Source organism: Aulonocara sp. 'chitande type north' Nkhata Bay, linkage group LG5 (assembly GCF_057382095.1).
Source record: "Aulonocara sp. 'chitande type north' Nkhata Bay isolate Kocher_YH1m ecotype deep benthic linkage group LG5, A_spYH_male_GT1.1, whole genome shotgun sequence".
Taxonomy (NCBI): Eukaryota; Metazoa; Chordata; class Actinopteri; order Cichliformes; family Cichlidae; genus Aulonocara; species Aulonocara sp. 'chitande type north' Nkhata Bay.
This window is the reverse complement of record NC_141348.1, coordinates 20,554,122-20,568,387: the sequence shown is the minus strand read 5'-3', so window position 1 is coordinate 20,568,387 and position 14,266 is coordinate 20,554,122. Positions and strand designations below refer to the sequence as shown.

Genomic DNA, 14,266 nt, shown 5'->3' with positions numbered 1-14,266 from the left:
TTCTCCTGTCACTGCTGTCAGACCCCTCACAACACCACAGGCCTACTCTTCAGGAGTTTGTAGAGTGGTGTAACAGCTCCAAACTTGAACTGAACGTGAGCAAAACCAAACAGATGGTCGTGACCTTCTCCAGTAGGCAGAGGGATCTGGCTGCTTCAGTCACCACCACTATTCATGGGAAGCCAGTGGAGGTAGTTGAGGAGTACAAATACCTGGGAACCATCTTTGACAACCTCCTGAAATTCTCAGGAACAGAGTGCAGCACAGTAAATCAGGGTGCTCTAAAATCATTGGCCTGCCTGTCAGAACTCTGGCACAGGTTTTCAGTCAACAGGCCCTTAGACAGGCAGCCAAAATCATCAATGACCCATCTCACATTCTCCACCCCGCATTTCAATGGTTCCCCTCTGGGCGACGCCTCCGCTGTATTTCCTGCAGGACTGAGAGGAGGAGAGCCACCTTTGTCCCCAAAGCCACTCTGCTTTATAACTTTAGCCGATAAGACCATTTCCCACACCCATAAACATAAACTACTCTACACTCTTTTTATACTGCCGACACTTTACTCACTTTTAGTCACTTACAGTTATTTATTCACCTATTCAGTCACTTTAATTTTAAAACTGTGTAATTTTAAAACTGTGTATATACTGTATATTATGTGTATGTATTATCTCACTCTTATTGCCTGTTTATGGCCTGTCCTTATCTTCAACGTCATGCTGTTCTGTTGTATCTTTATTGTCCCTTGGGGATAAATAAAGTCGTTCTGATTCTGATTCTACACCTGAAGGGTCACTAACTTAATGTTAATACAATACTGGTTCTCGTGCTGGGTTGATGCCCTGTCCAACTTCCCTCGTGTGATAGCCCATCTGCTGCTATGCCCTCCATAGGTTCGAGGCTGTGATAGCAAGCTTCTTCTGACTGGATGATCCATGTATGGATGGGTCATCCTGGTGGAGCTCATCTACCAGCAAAACCTCAATGGCGTGTGGCACTACTCATGCTGCAAGTAGTTAAAATGACACTAACAAAATGAAAAACTAGAAAAAAATTGATAAGGAGAGAGCAATGGTCATTGAGGATGGACAACTATTTCATTCTATTTCAGTGTGAATCTGAGCTGTACCATCTGTCACTTATCATCTTGATGGATGCTGCTGCGGAGCTAACAAAAGATTTGTGTGTGTCTCAATTTGCTTATGTGCAATTTGATTTGTGTGAACATCCGTGTGTGTGTATTTCGATGCATGTGTGTGCAATCAGGAATATTTATAGAAATCTGCAAACGTGTATTCAGAATATGGGTTTAAAGATTTATGTAAATAACTGTGAAGCGTGCATTAATGGCTGCTCAAAGTACAGACAAGTCATCACTTACAGGTCACCCAGCTTTCCATTTGATTTTCTTTTTACACATGAATCGTGGTGGAGGGGTTTGTGTGTCCCAGGGATCCCAGGGGCATTGTTAACTCGCAACTCAGGAGTCCTGCGTGTGAATCCTCAAGGGCAACCCATTACAATATGGACATTTACTACAGTAGCTGAAAAATCTGCTGGAAAAGGCACAAATGAGATGATATGTTTCACGTCATGTTTGCTCTTTCCCTCCGTGCTCTGCACTCGGCAGTGAACCCCCACTCACCCTCCCCCCAGCTAAACATCTAATCACTGTTAGTATGCAAATAACCTGGTGTCAGGTTTCTCAGTAGGCAGGGCAGAGCAAAATTAAGCAGCTAATCTCTGTCGTCAAAATCATAGCAGTTATACCTGACAGTGAATTATTTTAATGTTCTTCATTGTATTTGTTACTTTAATTGCGGGATTTTCTTTTGAAACTTAGTGGAGTGGAAGTAATGTTCAGCACGGACTTTTTAGTGACACATAACAAGTAAAGCATGTACCACGGGTTTCGCTGTATCACTGCCTTCAAGCTGGACTCAAGTTTATAAAAAATGTTTAAGTATTGTGGTTAAGTTAAATCCAATTTATTAACCTACCTTTTTGAAATGAAGTGCAGCTGCGAAGAGCACTATGGCAACAATGAGGTGTCTTTATGGTATCTCTGAGTTTCCATGAAACCATGACAAAATGTATTTGTGTTTCTACACTTTTATTTGCTGGGTTTATTTTGATAACAGTGTTATTGCAAACCATGTCACATGATGGTTTAAGTTATTTAATTTCACTAAACATGTGAGAAAAGCTAGAGTAGCATTATATTTTTATGTTTAAGATATGGTGATGTTTCTGAATATAATTGACTTCATTTTAATTAGTTCTCACGATGACAAAAATGAGCTATCCTTTTGGGTAACTTAGAATAAATCATCTGTAAACAAAAAACTTGTCTGCATGGTGGCTGATGGTAGCAACAGCGACTCGTGAGATAATTAACAATTAAAAAATACATCTTTATTTGTACAGTCAGTGGGGAATGAGGCCATTGTTCTTTTCAGTTTAATGTCTGGAAGAGAAGTGTTTCTTTCTATATCCCACAAGCACCACTGTAAGCCTGTCTGCTGCATAGAGCTGATTGGAGGACCTGTGTCTGTCTGAATTTAGATCAATTGTGTTAATACAGTATGCCAAAATGAAAAAATAACTTCAAATTCAGATATTTGAGGTTTCGCTGAAAATAATGATACCAAACAAGGCAAGATGAACAGTTTTTAAAGGTGAAATATAGAGATCAAATCAAAAGTAGTCAAAAACGTCAAATTATACCCTGGACCCCAGAGGGTTAACACACCCCGGGAACCAGTTCAACTTATTGCCAGCTATTTGGACCAAGCTTTTACAATGGTTGTATAAGGAGTGAATGGCCTGTAGCAATGCGACAGAAACACCATACTACGGAAGCACCTCCCACAGGGCACCCCGAGGGACACGGTCTAATGCCTTCTTCAAGTCCACAAAACACATGTAGATTGGTTGGGAAAACTCCCATGCCCCCTTTAGTATCCTCTAGAGGGTAAAGAACTGTTCCAGTGTTCTGCCACCAGGACGGAAACCGCATTATTCCTCCTGTATCTGACATTCGACTGATGGACAGACTCCTTTTAAGCGCCCTGGCACAAACCTTCTGGGGGAGACTGAGGAGTATGTTTCCCCTATAGTTGGAGCACATCCTCTGGTCCCCTTTCTTGAAGATAGGAACCACCACACTGATCTACAAATCCAGAGGTACCCCCTTGATCTCCACATAATGTTGCAGAGGCATGTCAACTAAGACAGTCCTACAACATCCAGAGCTTTCAGGAACTCAGAGCAACTTCTCCACCCCAGGGGCCCTGCCACCAAGGAGATGTTTAACTGCTTCAGTTACCTGAGTTGTCAGGTAAGATGAGTTGTCTCCCTCAACCCCAGACTCTACTTTCTCTACGACAGACGTGTCAGTGGGATTAAGGAGGTCCTCAAAGTATTTCTTCCACTGCCCGACAATGTCCAAGTCAGCAGCGCTCTGCCCGCACTATGCAGACTACAGGTAGAGCACCGCTTTCCCCTCCTGAGTAGCTTGACAGTTTCCATGGCCTCTCCGTACTCCTCTCACATTCGAGTTTTTGCTTGAGCCACAAGTCCAGTTCCACTTTGCCTGTCAGGACCTACCTTCCAAGTCCCACAAGCTAACCAAGCCAGATTTTTTCTTCATCCTGATGGTTAACTTTACCTCTGGTTCTGGTCACCATCTAGTTCGGGGTTACCACCATGACAGGCACCAACCACCTTGCAGCCGCAGCTCAGTGCAGCTTCTTCAGCAATGGAGGTGCTGAACATTTGGACTCAATGTCCCCAATCTCCCTTGGAAGGCTGTCGAAACTCTGACGGAGGTGGGAGTTGAAGATCTCGTGGATTGGGGCCTCAACCCGACTATACTTTTAGGCACGCCAGGTCTGTCCAGCATCCTCATCCACAACAGCCCCTCTGCGGTCTATAGTGTCCTGGTGCCACGTACACGTACCCTTATGTTTGAACATGGTGTTTGTTATGGAGAAACTGTGGTTTGCACAGAAGTTCAATAACAGTACACCACTTGGGTTCACATCTGGCAGACCATTCCTCTCAATCACACCCCTCCACATCTAATTGCCATTGTCTACATGAGCACTGAAGTGTCCTAGTAGGACCACAGGTGGAGTACCCTCAACCAATTTGCCCAGGGACTCCAGAAAGAAAGCCAGATACTCTGAAACATTTGGTGCATAAGTTCAGACGACAGTCAGGACCTGTTCCCCGACCCGAAGGTGCAGGGAGCAAACCCTCTCTTCCACTGGAAAAAACCCAACCGTTCAGGCAGATACGAAGATACCCACTCCAGCCCGCTGCCTCTCACCAAGGGAGTGTACTCTAGACTGAAAAAGAGTCCAGACCCTCACCTGGAGATTTGTTCCGGAGCTTGGGCTCTGGAACAAGTCTCCAGGAGGTGAGCCCAACTATATCTCCATTGAGGTGAGCCCAACTATGTCCAGCTGGTACCTCTTAACCTCATGTACTAATTCATGCTCCTTCCCTACTGGAGAGGTTACACTGCATGTCCCAAATGCTAGTTTCTGTAGCTGGGGATTGGTCTGCCAAGGTCTCTGCCTGGGTGAAGGGTTCCCTCAATCTTCTGCTCATAGGGGCTTTTGGATCGCTCCTTGTCTGGTTCCTCACCCAGGACCAATTTGCCACATGAGACCCTACCAGGGGACAAAAAGCCCCAGACAACATAGTGCCTGGCATCCCTGGGACACACAGACAATTCCATCACGATAAGATAGTGATTCACACAGGGGGCTGGCAAACTATTGTGTCCTAAATGTTATGCAGCCATCTGCCGCCAGATGATGCATCTTTGTTGAGAAACACCACAAATCTGTTAATCTAGGCCTCACATTTTTGTTAACAGTATTAGAATGAGATTACCGATACAAGGGGCAGAAGGGAACTTTCTGATAAAATTGGATGGCTTTATTTTTTCCATTAAACCATTACATTTTCTCAAATGTAACTTAAAAAGTGACCACCAATGGCCAGTTTTGGTAAGGACAGAGACTTTCAGGCAACAGGACTAGAGGCCAGCAATGGTGGTGCAGACCCTGGGTTGACAGCGGTGACGCAAACCCTGGGCGAGAGTGGTGGAGACTCTGGGGTGACAGGACTGGAGGTTGCCAACAGCAGCAGCACAGATGGAGACCCTTGGGAGGCTTGGCAGGAGGAAAGCTACACGCTACAACGATAAACCTATTAGCAGACGGTGTGGAGAAGTCTATCAGAGATGGAGCAGATGGTGTGGGAACCTCTGGTGGAGATAGCGCAGGAGCAGATGCTGCGAAGTAAGACGGCTGGGACGTCTCGGCTCAGTACCCAACTGATGCAGAAGGCTGCATATTTTTGCAGTCGAGAGTGCACTGAGACCTACGACTCAGTCTGAGGGCAAACCAGGATAGGAGCACTAAGTCTCACAATCTCAGAGCTTGGAGGACAGATATCTGTTTTTTGGTTTTCTGGAACACTTCTCTGGAATGTTGACAGTCTTAGAATTCACAGAGGTGGAAATCAAACCCTCTGTTTCAATTTCTAGGAGAAGGCTGAGGCAGGGGCAAGTTCGTCTTTTTCAGCACACAATCCAACCTGAAAATAGGCTTGTGAGGAGTGAACTGGCTGCAAAGGCAAAGAGGAGCAGGCCTGCTGTAATGGAAACATGGAAGGACACATCTGCTGTAGGTGACTGAGAGCTGTAGAGAGCTGTCAGATTGCGAGACAACCAAGAGGCCAGGAATTCCAAGTCTTTAATTGGGGTGCCCATGCCAAACAGTTCAAAACATATTTTTGTTCTTAGCTGGGTGCTAACAAAATAGTGTTGGGAAACACACAGGTTGTGAAGGAAAGGAAACTATCAAAGACAACACCCTGCAGGTGACTCCAGTACAGGTCTATAGCATGGATTAAGCTCTGGCAATAATCCCAAAGAGCAAATATTTCCTCAGAAAACAAATTTGAGTCCACTCGGTCCATTATGTGGTCATGTTTTTCTGTCACTTTGTGTCAATGAGTAAAACATTCTGCGAGGCACAACACAACCATGAGGGAGAACACAACACAGGTGGGAATACAGCTGACACTAATCTGACTGACAAGAAAGGGGAAGCAATACTAAACATAATACACATAAAGCATGACACTATCACAATAAAACAGGAAGTAACAAACACAGAGGCCAGGACTAAGACACATGGGGTTGACACTGGGAATGGGAAGAAACCAGAGGTGTGGACTCGAGTCACATGACTTGGACTCAAGTCAGACTCGAGTCATTAATTTTATGACTTTAGACTTGACTTGAAAAAATGTTCTAAGACTTGTGACTTGACTTGGACTTTTACACCAATGACTTGGGACTTGAATTGGACTTGAACCGGTTTACTTGAAAAGACTTGATATTTTACCCCAAATATAAAATTTAACATGCATATTATATAGAGATTGAAAATGTGACATCATTCATGGGTAGAACCGCAAAGGATTCTGGGAACTCGTGGCAAGCGGTACTAGCGCACGCAGGCTTTCAATTAAAATCAGTTATACAGCGATAAAAAGAAACACAAAAATGGCAAGAAGCTGTTGTATTATTAACTGCAATAGCCGGTCGCATGACAGCCACGGGAAGCCGACGGGTAAAGAGATCGGTTGTTATCGGATTACGTCGTTGAAGAGAAATTGTTCGAGCCATGTTTCCGAAGTAACAAAGAGGCAACGGATGGCCTGGATTGCAGCCATTCAAAGACCAAATATAACGTCCCAGAACACTCCAGCTTACAGGTTAGTCTGCTCCAAGCATTTACACAAAGGTCAGTCTGCTGTTGTAGTTAACATAATTGGTGATATAGGTTACAAGCAAGTCTGGCGCTGAACAGAAATTGTCGCGCTATGCTCCTTTATTTATTGTGCATAAATAGTGAATTGTCCTGACACAATATTGCGTTTCGCTTCTGTTATTATGGTACATTGACAAAAACATATACTTTTATTCACAGGATAAAACAGTTGTTTTGTATCACTAATTGTCCAGTGCGATTACAACATACAATATTATTGTCACTGCTACATTTCTGTGATGCTACCAGAAATTATTTCCACTGCTAATTAATTACCATTGAGCTCAAAGGTCCTATTAATAAACGGTTAACGAATGTGTATTTATGACGACGATTTCTGAGACTGGTAAACTTATGATACGTACGATGGTCTTTACTTTCTACACGGTGCATTTCAAGGTCCTGTACCCATCCGTCGGTAAACTGTACCTGAGCTTGTTGCAGTGACCGGAAGTTACTAAACTTCATGAGTGTATGCACTCACTCCAAGAACCGTATAATTATAAATATGCATATAAATATGCTATGATGAGATAGCTGACTTCATCTTACTAGCAAATGTTTTCCAGGCTACGTTGGTGATGCAGTTTTTTTTTAAATGATATTTTAAAAAAAATATCATTTATTTATGTATGATATTTTTGTCATGCGATTTTAAAGCCGGTCCTACAACCGCATCCAAGAATAACATGCAGCTTATCTCAGAACTGTCGGTGAAAATTATTCTTGGAGCTAGGTTTAATTGAGCTGCATTTTAAAGAGGTGCAATTTCACAATTTGTGTATATTTTCTAAGTTCACTATTTTGTCATGTGTTGAGAAAAACACAGATTTAAAAATTACATGGTCTAATATTTACATTTAGCATATAACTGCAACATGCTTTTTTTCGTTTTTTTTTTTTAAAGACTCGAAAGGACTTGAAATTCAAAATTTCAGACTTGTGACTTTACTCGGACTTTTACACCAGTGACTTGAGACTCAACTCTGACTTGCCTGACATTACTTGAGACTTGACTTGAGACTTGAGGATAAAGACTTGAGACTTACTTGAGACTTGCAAAACAATGACTTGGTCCCACCTCTGGAAGAAACAGACTGACATGGGTACATGAGAGGGTAGACTGACAGACACAGAGAGGAGACTAGGACAGCATGGATGTGAAGGGAACAAACAAGAGCAACAATACATATAGAATTTAAAATACGAATAAAGAAGACTCAGAGACTAGTGTAACGGAAGCTCTAGAAACAGTAATATAGAGCTACAGCACAAGTTCATAACAACAAAAAAAACCCAAAACTGGGTTGAACACCCAGGACCATGACATATCTGTTGTCATCGTTTCTTAGTTTTATACTAGTTGGTTAGTCTAATTGTTTTTCCTCATGTAGTTGATTAAGAAATTAGTTGCCAGTAACATCCCTAGTCTTGACCCTACAATATAAAGTGCTTGAGGCAACTTTTGTTTTGATTTCGCACTATATAAATAAAACTGAATTGTAATATGTTGCTTTTTTCTTCTCAATTTCTAAAGCCTTCTAGTTTTCACACGTCATATTCACTATACCAACACATGCACCCAACAGGCCACCCCTAACACTGCCAAGCAGGGAGGAGAGCAGGCAGGTCTTCCTACACCCCTGGCTGATAATCCGTCGCCAATCTGGCTACATCCTGAGTTTGTTGCAGAGGGGGGCATCTAAGTGTCTGCCATTCAGAGTGTGGTGTCGATGTGGATGGATGTGTGTCTTTGTGAGTGTACCCCGCCTCTTGCCCTATGGTAGACTCCAGCCTGCCCACTACCATAGGGCAATTGGCAGAGGATGGAACTTGAATTGGCATTAGTAAATAAATCCCGGGAGAAATCAACTCAAATTTGATGCAGACTGGTCTAATGGTATGGGCTCAAATTGTGGTCATAAATATTTTGTACTTGTAAATCAGTTTTGTATGTGTAAAAAGAATTTGTGTGTGTGTAAAAAAGATTTGTATGTGTAAAAAGAATTTGTGTGTGCGTAAAAAAAAGATTTGTGTTTTGACTTAGCCAAAAAATACATGTGAAACTCTGCACTCAAGTTTCAAGTAACAAGTATGAATTTTGACCCTATTTTTCTTCCTTTCAACTGATTGGTCAATATCATGTCAATCACAAATTTAACAATCCAGTCAGAAAACAGATGGGTTTGACTGTCGGAGGGGCGCTTTTTTGAACTGCAGGTCCTTGAAGGGTAATACAGTTTGAAGCTGGAGGATCTCTATATAAATATCCGATAGAAGCTAGGTCCCCTATCTGTGCCGCGTCATCTGTTACCATTCCTGTCACTCTAGCGACACGTCATGATTCATAGTTTTTCAGTCTCTGTTCTGGTCATGTTCATAGTAATCTGCTCCTGTCATGTTTTCATAGTCTTTCATGTACCAGTCCAGAATTCTGTTCTTTGCTTTTTCATGTCGTGTTCATAGCTCATAGTTACAGTTCAAGTCAGAGTCTTAGTTTGTCTTAGTCTTTAGTTGTTTCCCAGTTTAGGCACTTTGTTTAGGTCATTGCCATAGTTTATGTTTGTTTATTTTTGCTTTACTGTTTACCGGCCCTAATAAAGGCTCACTTTGAGTTCAGTAAACATTTTGCCTCGTTTGTCTGTGTCCGCACCTGGGTCCTTCAAAGTTTGAAGTTTAATACTTATTATACGTATTATTTCTCAGGATGATAACTGTGATTTCTGTGATACAGTTAACTTCATGCTTTGATAAGCAGGGGTTACAACAGAAGGATATCCACATTTGACAAGGAAAAAAATTCTGAGTTGAAAGACACTCCAAAGAAATTTCAAACCAACTGCCACAATGATTCTATTGTAGGAAAAGGAAGAATGAAACGTACAGCACTACAAGCGTGACTGTCCATTAGTGCTTTTGTTACCTACTGATGACCCAGTTTCTGGCTCCTGCACTGGGGTTGATGTACACACAGCTGTGGGTCACTGTGGGTTATGTGTAAGCTTTGTGTTAGCAATGAAAATAAAAAGCCAATGTTATGACTTCTGTCCTAAACACACTTTTTACTTTACCATGACCCGCTACTTCTTTTACCTAATATAAATATTACCCCATATCTCCACTCATCAAAAATTGTAGCTCCTTCTGCTGAATTAACTGAAATTGCCTGATTGTAATCCAAATTTGGAGGAAAAAAAGCAAAATTGTTTGACTTTGTCTTTCTACCCGCCAGGTGTGCAAATAACTTGGAAATCAAGTTATTGGTTACAGTCTGTAACCAATAACTTGTTTGAACAGCATGTTGTCATGGTGGTTAGCACTGTTGCCTTACAGCAAGAAGTCCCCGAGCTCCACCACTTGGCCAGGGTCTTTCTGTGTGGAGTTTGCATGTTCTCCCCGTGTCTGCATGGGTTCTCTCTGGGTGCTCTCGTTTCCTCCCACAGTTCAATGACATGCAGTTACTGGGTTTATGTGACGGCCAGGTGACCAGTGCGAGGTGTGTACCCACAGTTGTGAAATTAAATCATCTTTATAATAGAAAAGTTACAAAAAAACAATAAACTCACAATGCTGGGTCAAAACACCCAACGCCCTGACAGGTTACGTGAATTGGTGAATCTAAATTGCCCATAGGCGTGAATGTGTGTGCAAACGGTTGTCTGTCTCTGTGTGTTAGTCTTGCCCCAGGCTGGTGACCCATGCAGGGTGTACCCTGCTTCTCACTCTATTACAGCTGGGGTAGGCTCCAGTAACCCTGATAGGTGGAAGAGAGTGGATAGAACGTTACAGAAAAGTGTTATTATAATTAGAGTTTAATGACACTTAAAACCACATTACTTTGGAACATGTTACTCTCAACACTGATTATACACCAGGAGATGTATAAATCAGTTCTAAAAATTAGCTATGTTGTTGATGTACTTTTTTCTTCTTCTTCTTTTTAAAAAAAAAATCTCCATAAGTATCATTCTTTGTATCAGCGGCACAATGCTGCCATGCTATCAGTCAGGAAAAGGTTATAAAGCTGTGGGACCTCAGCCAACCACAGTGAGAGCCATTATCTACAAATTGTTAAAACAGGAAACAATGGTTTCCAGGCTGACTTACCAAAATTAAGTGAGAGAGCAGTGACTACTCATCTGAGAAGTCACAAAAGACCCCAGAACCACATTTAAAGAACTCAGGCTTCATTTGTGTCAGTTAAGGTTACTGTTCATGACTCTGACATTTTTGCCCAGTCTCTTTCTTATGGTAGAGTTCCAAGAGAAAATCCACTACTGAGCAAAAGGAACATAAAGGCTCATTTCAGTCCAGAAAACATCTTGATGATCCTCAATACTTGGACAAAACAAGTATTCAAGTAATACTCTAACTTTTGTCTTTTTAGTCCAAGACTTTTCAACCTTTCGGAAGATGTGTGTCCCATTACATCTGGCGTAAAAGTAACACAGCATCTCAGAAAAGGAACACCATATCAACAGTAAAATATGGTGGTGGTAGTTTGTTGGTCTGGCGCTGTTTTGCTGCCTCAGGACCTGGAGGACTTGCTGTGGTGTCTACCAAAACATCCTAAAGGAGAATGTATGGTAATCTGTTCATTGACCTGAAGCTGAAGCGCACTTAGGTTCTGTAGTAGGACAATGATCCAAAACACACCACCAAGTCCAACTCTGAACGGCTTAAATGTTGTCCCACCTAAAGTAAGACAGAAAAAAAGTGAAAGTGTAGCGTGTCGAGAAACCCAGGGCGGATTTGGTGAGATTGGCATGTCTTAGACACCGGGTTTCGCAAAGGAGCTGAGCTGAGAACCAACTGGCGGTGAGTTGGACCGAGGGGCAGGAAAAGATTCTTCACAGAGCTTGTACGGTGGGATTATCTGAAAGAGGCCTCTGTCCCTGATATCCACAAATCCCATATCGTCATCCCACCTGCAGTCTATGGACTTTGCTAAAGATGACAATGAGGTCACAGAACTATCAAGAACAACTGAGCTTGTTAGGTAAAGCCATGGAAGGGCAAGGATCCAAAGGAGACACCTGGACAGGGACTTGAACCCTGGACCCTCAGATTAAAAGTCTGATGCTCTTCCATCTGAGCTACCCAGGTAACAAGAGTCAAATGTTTGTCCTCTGGGACACATATTGTCTTTCTTTTCTGTAAAAACGTGATCTCTTATCCTCTCATTTTACTGTAGGTACTGGTGAGGATTTGCAGTTAGATATTATTAAATGGTCATTTCAGACAAGAGCCAAGGGAAGGATTTGATTCTAGGGGAAACATCGCTAGGCTGTATTATGACGTGTGATCACCCAACCTACAAAGCCCTAGGTAAGTCAATGGTATAATGGGTGAGGCCTGGGAGCTTCTGAAGGAGGACCTTCTTCAAATTCCACCTCCACTTGATGGACGTTTGCAAGCTGCACCATCTGTGTTTGTTTTCTCATTTGATGGCAATGATCCACGTAGTTGTAGGCCGTATAATGAAGTCCTACCAACAAACCTACCAAGCCCTAGATGGTGACCAAAATAGCTTTGCCGAAACCCAGGATCGAACTAGGGTCCTTTAGATCTTCAGTCTAACGCTCTCCCAGCTGAGCTATTTCGGCACGTTTTGCAATGGAAAGTGCTCAAAAATTGCATTCTAATCACCAGTCAGGTCTACAGCTGGCCAAACTGCACTACAGCTGCCATTCTGAGACACTGGATCAATGTGAAGTGAACTTTTAAGCTTTGGATTTAACAGTGAACTGTGATGAACTTTGCTCTCTTAAATGTTGTCCAACCCAAAGTAAGACAGAAAAAAAGTGAAAGTGTAGCGTGTCGAGAAACCCAGGGCGGATTTGGTGAGATTGGCATGTCTTAGACACCGGGTTTCGCAAAGGAGCTGAGCTGAGAACCAACTGGCGGTGAGTTGGACCGAGGGGCAGGAAAAGATTCTTTACAGAGCTTGTACGGTGGGATTATCTGAAAGAGGCCTCTGTCCCTGATATCCACAAATCCCATATCGTCATCCCACCTGCAGTCTATGGACTTTGCTAAAGATGACAATGAGGTCACAGAACTATCAAGAACAACTGAGCTTGTTAGGTAAAGCCATGGAAGGGCAAGGATCCAAAGGAGACACCTGGACAGGGACTTGAACCCTGGACCCTCAGATTAAAAGTCTGATGCTCTTCCATCTGAGCTACCCAGGTAACAAGAGTCACGTGTTTGTCCTCTGGGACACATATTGTCTTTCTTTTCTGTAAAAACGTGATCTCTTATCCTCTCATTTTACTGTAGGTACTGGTGAGGATTTGCAGTTAGATATTATTAAATGGTCATTTCAGACAAGAGCCAAGGGAAGGATTTGATTCTAGGGGAAACATCGCTAGGCTGTATTATGACGTGTGATCACCCAACCTACAAAGCCCTAGGTAAGTCAATGGTATAATGGGTGAGGCCTGGGAGCTTCTGAAGGAGGACCTTCTTCAAATTCCACCTCCACTTGATGGACGTTTGCAAGCTGCACCATCTGTGTTTGTTTTCTCATTTGATGGCAATGATCCACGTAGTTGTAGGCCGTATAATGAAGTCCTACCAACAAACCTACCAAGCCCTAGATGGTGACCAAAATAGCTTTGCCGAAACCCAGGATCGAACTAGGGTCCTTTAGATCTTCAGTCTAACGCTCTCCCAGCTGAGCTATTTCGGCACGTTTTGCAATGGAAAGTGCTCAAAAATTGCATTCTAATCACCAGTCAGGTCTACAGCTGGCCAAACTGCACTACAGCTGCCATTCTGAGAGACTGGATCAATGTGAAGTGAACTTTTAAGCTTTGGATTTAACAGTGAACTGTGATGAACTTTGCTCTCTTAAATGTTGTCCCACCCAAAGTAAGACAGAAAAAAAGTGAAAGTGTAACGTGTCGAGAAACCCAGGGCGGATTTGGTGAGATTGGCATGCCTTAGACACCGGGTTTCGCAAAGGAGCTGAGCTGAGAACCAACTGGCGGTGAGTTGGACCGAGGGGCAGGAAAAGATTCTTTACAGAGCTTGTACGGTGGGATTATCTGAAAGAGGCCTCTGTCCCTGATATCCACAAATCCCATATCGTCATCCCACCTGCAGTCTATGGACTTTGCTAAAGATGACAATGAGGTCACAGAACTATCAAGAACAACTGAGCTTGTTAGGTAAAGCCATGGAAGGGCAAGGATCCAAAGGAGACACCTGGACAGGGACTTGAACCCTGGACCCTCAGATTAAAAGTCTGATGCTCTTCCATCTGAGCTACCCAGGTAACAAGAGTCACGTGTTTGTCCTCTGGGACACATATTGTCTTTCTTTTCTGTAAAAATGTGATCTCTTATCCTCTCATTTTACTGTAGGTACTGGTGAGGATTTGCAGTTAGATATTATTAAAT

At 42.8% G+C, this 14,266-nt stretch overlaps 5 non-coding genes across 5 annotated transcripts; all 5 read right to left on the bottom strand.

Moving 5' to 3' along the window:
• Nucleotides 1-11,893: 11,893 nt before the first annotated feature.
• trnak-uuu (transfer RNA lysine (anticodon UUU)) lies at nucleotides 11,894-11,966 on the bottom strand. The gene has a single exon. It is a non-coding gene; the product is annotated as a tRNA-Lys (tRNA).
• A 427-nt stretch (nucleotides 11,967-12,393) lies between these two features.
• trnaf-gaa (transfer RNA phenylalanine (anticodon GAA)) lies at nucleotides 12,394-12,466 on the bottom strand. Its single transcript has one exon. It is a non-coding gene; the product is annotated as a tRNA-Phe (tRNA).
• A 515-nt stretch (nucleotides 12,467-12,981) lies between these two features.
• trnak-uuu (transfer RNA lysine (anticodon UUU)) lies at nucleotides 12,982-13,054 on the bottom strand. The gene has a single exon. It is a non-coding gene; the product is annotated as a tRNA-Lys (tRNA).
• Nucleotides 13,055-13,481: 427 nt separating this feature from the next.
• trnaf-gaa (transfer RNA phenylalanine (anticodon GAA)) lies at nucleotides 13,482-13,554 on the bottom strand. The gene has a single exon. It is a non-coding gene; the product is annotated as a tRNA-Phe (tRNA).
• Nucleotides 13,555-14,069: 515 nt separating this feature from the next.
• trnak-uuu (transfer RNA lysine (anticodon UUU)) lies at nucleotides 14,070-14,142 on the bottom strand. The gene has a single exon. It is a non-coding gene; the product is annotated as a tRNA-Lys (tRNA).
• Nucleotides 14,143-14,266: the final 124 nt, after the last annotated feature.